This window comes from Bufo bufo, chromosome 7 (genome assembly GCF_905171765.1).
Source record: "Bufo bufo chromosome 7, aBufBuf1.1, whole genome shotgun sequence".
NCBI classification, from domain to species: domain Eukaryota; kingdom Metazoa; phylum Chordata; class Amphibia; order Anura; family Bufonidae; genus Bufo; species Bufo bufo.
In genome coordinates, this window is record NC_053395.1 from 87,206,309 (window position 1) to 87,215,292 (window position 8,984).

Consider the following 8,984-nt stretch of genomic DNA (forward strand, 5'->3'; position numbering starts at 1 on the left):
GAAGAAAAAAAGAAGGAAACACTAAAAGCTAAATACTTACCTGCGCTTGCCTGCCGAGTCCCGGCACTGTGCTGCCGAGTCCCGGCACTGTGCTGCCGAGTCCCGGCGGTGATTGGCGGCGGGGCAGGGAACTATGCACTCCGCTCCCTGCCGCAATATGTGGGACTGGTTCACGGGTGTCAGCGCTTCAGTAATGAGCGCTTCCATCTGTATTGATGGAAGTGCTCATTGCTTCTGAGCCGGCACCCGGGGCCGTATATCCTTTCCAAGTGTGTGAAAAGCTTCTTTCACCTTTGAAACCTCATTGCAAGCCAGATCATTTGTCCCAAGATGGACAATAACATCCACCTCCCTTTCCTGCTTTGCTTGCCTAACAATATTAAGGATCCATCGTCTATCCCTGCTAGCGGTAGCACCAGGGAGACATCTCACAACACCATTTTTCTCAAACTTCACACCTCTTATGATGGAATCGCCCACCAACAGCTGCTTACTATCAATCCTCACCTCCTCCTTTTTGTCTTTGGCTGCAGTATTGCATACCTTAGGCATAGATGATTGTTTCTCACCCACTGTGCCTGAGCCATCCTCCATGTTGCTGTTGCACTCTGAAAGTGCTGCAAATGAATTATGGAGAGCCACAGACTGTGGGACATGTCTTCTATCCACAACTCTGAGTCTACCAGAACCTGCAGTAACCCATCTTCCATTTCTAGGGGGGCTCTGTTGCAGGGGCATTGCAACGTTCTCAGCCCGAGTTTGTTTAATGGTTAATTTACAAATCTCATATTTCAAAAATGCCATTTCCTGCTGCATTATGGAGAGCTGTCTACAGATCAGACAGTATCCAAACCTCTGAAGAGTGGAACCTGAAATAAAAGCACAACAATTCCTGCACTGAACCAGGTCTGTCATTTTAAAGAGGGGAAAGATTTTAAACAAACAAATCTTACTTGTTTAGATTGTATCCACCTCCAGATTACATACTGAGTATCTACAATGCACTTATAAAATCAGCACTTGGAAAATTCAGCAAGCTATAATTAGGCAAGCTAATACTATGTTGCTATATATACACACACTCCCACAAAAGCTCCTCCCCCAACAGCACCCCGTGATCTCATTTGCAGAGTGCTGATGGGCTGCTGTGTAACTATTTACATGCGGTGGGCGCCATTGCCTGCAGCACGTAAGAGGTTAAACAGCCTGTATTGGCATTCCTGCTGGTCTAGGCTGTTAAAGCAGGAGCTTGGCTCTCATTAGAGAGCCAAGCCCCTGCTCCCCACGTTTGTGAAAAGGCAGCGGCCCAGCCTAAGGCCCCTTAGTGACCTCTGTAAAAAGGAATATTGGTAAGGGGTTAAAACAGCTAAACAATAGGTTAACAATGCACACTTTCATACCAAGTTTTCAAAACTGAGGTAGTGTAAAAATGCAAAAATGTCAAAAGAAATTTGCGCAAGAAAGCACAAAAAGCCACAAAGGCCTATTTTACAACTTTTTGAAGCTAGAATTATGGAGTGCTGGGTATGAAAAACTCTCCAAAGTAATTATACTGTGTCTCCTAGGCTCCCATATACAGTACATCAAAACTTCTAAGATGGAAAAGTGAAACATATGTCCGCAGTAACATTCAAATTCTAGCTCTCATTTTTAAGCAGTCTCTTAAATGAAAGCTGCTGCCTGATTGGTTGCTATATCTCTTATTTTGTTCTTTCTATGAAATAAAAGTGGAATTGCCTTATGAATCACACTATACAGAAGTTTTGGGTGCTTTTCATTTACAACTTGAAGTCAGGCCTAGTTCACACTTCAATGTTTGGTCAGCGATTTCCATTAGTGATTGTTAGCCAAATCCAGGATTGGAGCCTCCACAGAGAAAGTACACTGCGTGCAGAATTATTAGGCAAATGAGTATTTTGACCACATCATCCTCTTTATGCATGTTGTCTTACTCCAAGCTGTATAGGCTCGAAAGCCTACTACCAATTAAGCATATTAGATGATGTGCATCTCTGTAATGATAAGGGGTGTGGTCTAATGACATCAACACCCTATATTAGGTGTGCATAATTATTAGGCAATTTCCTTTCCTTTGGCAAAATGGGTCAAAAGAAGGACTTGACAGGCTCAGAAAAGTCAAAAATAGTGAGATATCTTGCAGAGGGATGCAGCACTCTTAAAATTGCAAAGCTTCTGAAGCGTGATCATCGAACAATCAAGCGTTTCATTCAAAATAGTCAACAGGGTCGCAAGAAGCGTGTGGAAAAACCAAGGCGCAAAATAACTGCCCATGAACTGAGAAAAGTCAAGCGTGCAGCTGCCAAGATGCCACTTGCCACCATGTTGGCCATATTTCAGAGCTGCAACATCACTGGAGTGCCCAAAAGCACAAGGTGTGCAATACTCAGAGACATGGCCAAGGTAAGAAAGGCTGAAAGACGACCACCACTGAACAAGACACACAAGCTGAAACGTCAAGACTGGGCCAAGAAATATCTCAAGACTGATTTTTCTAAGGTTTTATGGACTGATGAAATGAGAGTGAGTCTTGATGGGCCAGATGGATGGGCCCGTGGCTGGATTGGTAAAGGGCAGAGAGCTCCAGTCCGACTCAGACGCAAGCAAGGTGGAGGTGGAGTACTGGTTTGGGCTGGTATCATCAAAGATGAGCTTGTGGGGCCTTTTCGGGTTGAGGATGGAGTCAAGCTCAACTCCCAGTCCTACTGCCAGTTTCTGGAAGACACCTTCTTCAAGCAGTGGTACAGGAAGAAGTCTGCATCCTTCAAGAAAAACATGATTTTCATGCAGGACAATGCTCCATCACACGCGTCCAAGTACTCCACAGCGTGGCTGGCAAGAAAGGGTATAAAAGAAGAAAATCTAATGACATGGCCTCCTTGTTCACCTGATCTGAACCCCATTGAGAACCTGTGGTCCATCATCAAATGTGAGATTTACAAGGAGGGAAAACAGTACACCTCTCTGAACAGTGTCTGGGAGGCTGTTGTCATGGTCTTACCTTCTTGCTGTTCTCCTTCGTTTGACATGTGCTGGCGGCCATCTTGGTTTCTGGGTTTCTTGTAGCCTCCCACCCTGCGGCTCCTCCTTCCCACTGGGAGGAGCTGGATGCCCAGCTCATATATATAGGAGGTCTGTGGCTTCAGTTCCTTGCTTGGTCCTCCTGTGTTCACATGCTTCTAGACTGCTGCTGCTTCTGGTTCCTGATCCTAGTTTCGTCCGACTACCCTGCTGGTTCCTGATCCTGGTTTCGTCCGACTACCCTGCTGGTTCCTGATCCTGGCTTCGTCTGACTACCCTGCTGGTTCCTGATCCTGGCTTCGTCTGACTACCCTTCTGGTTCCTGACCTCTGGCTTCGCTAAGACTCTGCTTCGGTTTCGCCATCCGTTTGGACTTTTGCTTTACAGCTTTATTTTCAATAAAGCCTTCTTATTTTCACTCATCCCTTGTTGTACGTCTGGTTCATGGTTCCGTGACATTAGGACCAAGCCATGAATTCTGACGGTACAGGGCCATCCTCGCTACCCACGCTGGTTGCCAGACTTGATCAGCAGGATCACCTGTTGGGTCGGTTCGCTGTGGCGTTGCAAACCCTGCTTGAACGCACGGCTCATTTCGCTCCCGTTGCCGATGGGTCGGTTGTCGCTCCTGGGCCCGCTCCTACTGCCGCTCCGGTTGTTGCGCCAGAGTCTACCCCGACACCTGTTGTTGCACCTGCGGTGTTTCGGGGTATGACCGGTTCTGCCCCTCTTCCACAGCGCTTTGGGGGAGAGCCAACTCAGTGCCGAGGTTTCCTTAACCAGGTGGGCATTCATTTTGAGTTGCTGCCACATGCCTTTCCCACTGAGAGATCAAAGGTGGGCTTCTTGATCTCGCTGCTCTCGGACAAGGCCTTAGCCTGGGCCAGCCCTTTATGGGAGAACAACAATCCGGTGGTTGCTGAGTTTTCCGGTTTTGTTGCTTCTCTTCGGAAGGTATTCGATGTGCCGGCTCGTGCTGCCTCTGCTGCGAAGCTCCTTATGTCCATCAGACAGGGTTCACGATCCGTAGCTGAATACGCCATTGAGTTTCGTACCCTGGCAGCAGAGGTGGGCTGGAATAATGAGGCTCTGGTCGCTGCTTTCTCTCATGGTCTCTCGGATGCCTTGAAGGATGAGGTTGCAGCTAAGGACCTACCAGTGGAGCTCGAGTCTCTTATTTCTTTCCTGATTTTGATTGACACCAGACTCAGGGAGAGACCTTCCTTTAAGGAGAGCCTGCGGAGGTTTTCTAACAGATTGGCGCCTACGTTTGCTGTCCCACCCGTGCCTCCCTCTCCTCCCACGCCTCCTGGGGATGACTTGTCTGGGGGTGAACCCATGCAGCTGGGGTTTGCTCGCCTGTCCGAGGGGGAGAGGGTACTCTGGAGACGCGAGGGCCGATGCATGTACTGTGGTCTCGGTGGGCATTTTCGGTTGGCATGTCCGAACCGTCCGGGAAACGCTCGCACCTGAGATCCTGTCGGGGGCAGATCTTGGGTGGAGTCTCCTCGTCCCCGGTTTCCCGTGTTGACAAACCACTGATCACTGTTGTCCTCTCCTGGGTCGGGGGCTCGGTGACGACCCAGGCGTTGGTGGACTCTGGTGCTGGTGGTTTGTTCATTGATAATGGGTTCGCTGCCGCCAATTCCATTCCTCTGCAGGCTCGAGGTTCCCCACTGGCTCTTGAGGCGATAGACGGCAGACCCCTTCTGCCGCCACACGTGACTCATGAGACCCTTCCAGTGGGGATAGCCATTGGTGCCGTTCACAGAGAGTCGGTCTGCCTCCAGGTTATTTCGTCTCCACACTACTCGGTGGTCTTGGGGTACCCCTGGCTCCAGAAGCATAATCCGACTTTCGATTGGAGATCGGCCGAGATCCTCTCGTGGTCACCGCAGTGTGGGGCTAGTTGCATCCATGGGTCTGTCAAGTTGCTGTGTACTTCCTCGGACTCTCTGTTGCCTCCTGAATACGAGGAGTACCGGGATGTATTCGATAAGGTGCGCGCGGTTGCCCTACCTCCGCACCGCCCATACGATTGTGCCATAGAGTTACAATCTGGTGCCGTTCCTCCTCGTGGCAAAGTCTATCCACTGTCGGTAGCGGAGAATGAGGCCATGGAGGAGTACGTGAGGGAGGCGCTTTCACGCGGACACATTCGCAAATCCTCGTCCCCGGCAGGGGCTGGATTTTTCTTTGTGAAAAAGAAGGGCGGTGAGTTGAGGCCTTGCATCGATTACAGGGGTCTCAATCGCATCACGATCAAGAACGCTTACCCGATACCCTTGATTTCCGAGCTGTTCGATCGCCTTAAAGGGGCCACGGTCTTTACCAAACTCGACCTGAGGGCGGCATATAACCTGGTAAGGATCAAGGCGGGCGATGAGTGGAAGACCGCGTTTAACACCAGGACCGGTCATTATGAATCCTTGGTTATGCCCTTTGGGTTGTGCAATGCGCCCGCAGTCTTTCAGGAATTCATCAACGATGTTTTCCGTGACCTGTTGCAGCAGTGTGTGGTGGTCTATTTGGATGACATCTTGGTATATTCTGAATCCATGGAGGCCCACATTCTGGATGTCAGACGAGTGTTGCAACGGTTACGAGAGAACAAGCTGTTCGGTAAGCTTGAGAAATGCGAATTTCACCGATCCCAGGTAACCTTCTTAGGTTACATCATTTCCGCTGAGGGGTTCTCCATGGATCCTGAGAAGGTTTCGGCTGTCTTACAGTGGCCCCAGCCCAGTGGTCTTCGTTCCCTGCAGCGCTTTTTGGGCTTCGCCAATTATTATCGGAAGTTCATCAGGGACTTTTCCATGCTAGCCAAGCCTCTCACGGATCTGACCAGGAAGGGCAGTAATTCCCAGGTCTGGCCGCTCGAGGCCATCCGAGCTTTTGAGGCTCTAAAGTCCGCCTTTGTGTCGGCTCCGATTCTGTCGCATCCCAACCCTGGGTTGCCCTTTGTCCTCGAGGTGGACGCGTCTGAGACGGGAGTAGGCGCCCTTCTGTCTCAGCGTAGAACACCAGAGGGTCCTCTGCTTCCTTGTGGGTTTTACTCCCGGAAACTGTCTTCCGCGGAGTGCAACTATCAGATTGGTGACAGGGAGTTATTGGCCATCGTGCAGGCCCTTAAAGAATGGAGGCACTTGCTCGAGGGTTCGGTGGTTCCGGTCCTCATCCTGACGGACCACAAGAATCTGACCTACCTTTCTGAGGCCAAGAGATTGACACCACGTCAGGCCAGATGGGCTCTGTTCTTGTCACGTTTTAATTACGTGGTCTCCTACCTACCCGGTTCCAAGAACATCAGGGCGGATGCCTTATCACGGCAGTACTCCGAGCTGTCCAGCAAGGAGTCGATTCCGACTTCGGTCATACCTCCGAATCAGATCTTGGCCGCCATTCGCACCAGCCTGACCTCTCCCCTGGGTGAGCAGATTTTGGCGGCTCAATCTGGTGCTCCCTCTGGGAGACCCAACGGCAGATGTTTTGTGCCTGAGGAGTTGCGCACTCGGTTGTTGCGAACCTACCATAACTCCAAGACCGCGGGGCATCCTGGAAAGAATCAGCTGTCCTGGGCTGTTTCACGTCTGTTCTGGTGGCCTTCCCTACGTTCCGACATCGCCGCATATGTAGCGGCATGCTCCGTTTGTGCCCAGAGTAAGTCCCCTCGGCACCTTCCGTTGGGCCTTCTGCAACCCATAGCCACCGGGGAGCGCCCATGGTCACACCTGGGGATGGATTTCATTGTGGACCTCCCTGCATCCCGAGGCCATACGGTCATTCTCATGATTGTGGATCGGTTTTCCAAAATGTGCCACTGTGTTCCTCTCAAGAAGTTACCCTCTGCACAAGAGTTGGCCACGATTTTTGCCAGGGAGGTCTTCCGGTTGCACGGTTTGCCCAAGGAGATTGTGTCGGATCGGGGGAGTCAGTTTGTGTCCAGGTTCTGGCACGCCTTTTGCTCCCAGTTGGGGATTCATCTCTCCTTCTCCTCGGCCTACCACCCTCAGTCCAATGGGGCCGCAGAACGATCCAATCAGGCCTTGGAGCAATTCCTTCGTTGCTATGTCTCCGATCACCAAGACAATTGGGTTGACCTCCTGCCTTGGGCTGAGTTTGCCAGGAACACGGCGGTGAACTCTTCCTCTGGGACGTCTCCCTTCATGGCCAATTATGGGTTCCAACCTGCCGTGTTACCGGAGGTATTCTCTCCCCAGGATATTCCGGCTGTGGAGGATCACCTTTCCGTCCTACGTGCTTCTTGGGTACTGATCCAGAAGTCCCTTGAGGTCTCTGCGCAGCGCCAGAGACTCCAGGCTGATCGCAGACGAGCGCCTGCTCCTTCCTACCAGGTCGGAGACCGTGTATGGTTGTCCACCCGCAACCTCAACCTTCGAGTGCCCACTCCCAAGCTGGTGCCTCGCTTTGTTGGTCCCTTCCGAGTGCTTCGCAGGGTAAACCCGGTAGCCTATGCCCTTGCGCTTCCTCCTGGCATGCGGGTCTCCAACGTGTTTCATGTCTCCCTGTTGAAGCCACTGGTGTGTAATCGTTTCACTTCCTCGGCCTCGTCCGGTCCAAGTGGGTAATCGTGAGGAGTATGAGGTGAGCAATATCCTGGACTCACGCCTGGTCCGCGGTCGGGTGCAGTTTTTGGTCCATTGGCGTGGTTATGGTCCAGAGGAGCGTTCCTGGGTTCCCTCCGCAGATGTCCATGCTCCTGCCTTGCTCCGAGCCTTCCACGCACGCTTCCCTCAGAAACCGTTCTTTACTCCGCGGAGGAGGGGCCCTTGAGGGGGAGGTACTGTCATGGTCTTACCTTCTTGCTGTTCTCCTTTGTTTGACATGTGCTGGCGGCCATCTTGGTTTCTGGGTTTCTTGTAGCCTCCCACCCTGCGGCTCCTCCTTCCCACTGGGAGGAGCTGGATGCCCAGCTCATATATATAGGAGGTCTGTGGCTTCAGTTCCTTGCTTGGTCCTCCTGTGTTCACATGCTTCTAGACTGCTGCTGCTTCTGGTTCCTGATCCTAGTTTCGTCCGACTACCCTGCTGGTTCCTGATCCTGGTTTCGTCCGACTACCCTGCTGGTTCCTGATCCTGGCTTCGTCTGACTACCCTGCTGGTTCCTGATCCTGGCTTCGTCTGACTACCCTTCTGGTTCCTGACCTCTGGCTTCGCTAAGACTCTGCTTCGGTTTCGCCATCCGTTTGGACTTTTGCTTTACAGCTTTATTTTCAATAAAGCCTTCTTATTTTCACTCATCCCTTGTTGTACGTCTGGTTCATGGTTCCGTGACAGCTGTGGTTGCTGCTGCACGCAATGTTGATGGTGAACAGATCAAAACACTGACAGAATCCATGGATGGCAGGCTTTTGAGTGTCCTTGCAAAGAAAGGTGGCTATATTGGTCACTGATTTGTTTTTGTATGTCAGAAATGTATATTTGTGAATGTTGAGATGTTATATTGGTTTCACTGGTAAAAATAAATAATTGAACTGGGTATATATTTGTTTTTTGTTAAGTTGCCTAATAATTATGCACGGTAATAGTCACCTGCACACACAGATATCCCCCTAAAATAGCTAAAACTAAAAACAAACTAAAAACTACTTCCAAAAATATTCAGCTTTGATATTAATGAGTTTTTTGGGTTCATTGAGAACATGGTTGTTGTTCAATAATAAAATTAATCCTCAAAAATACAACTTGCCTAATAATTCTGCACTCCCTGTATAATGGAAAAATTTTCTCCTGTTCTGTGTTGTTGAGCAGCACCTGGTTTTGGATCAATAAATAATAAAATAAAAACTGATAAAAATCACTGAAGTGTGAACTAAGCCTCATGGTGGGACCCTCTGCGATCGCCTAGCAGATTTATCAGATGGTCTTGTAAACTGTATGTGACATTATATAAACTGGCACTGATATACAAATGAATGCAGTAG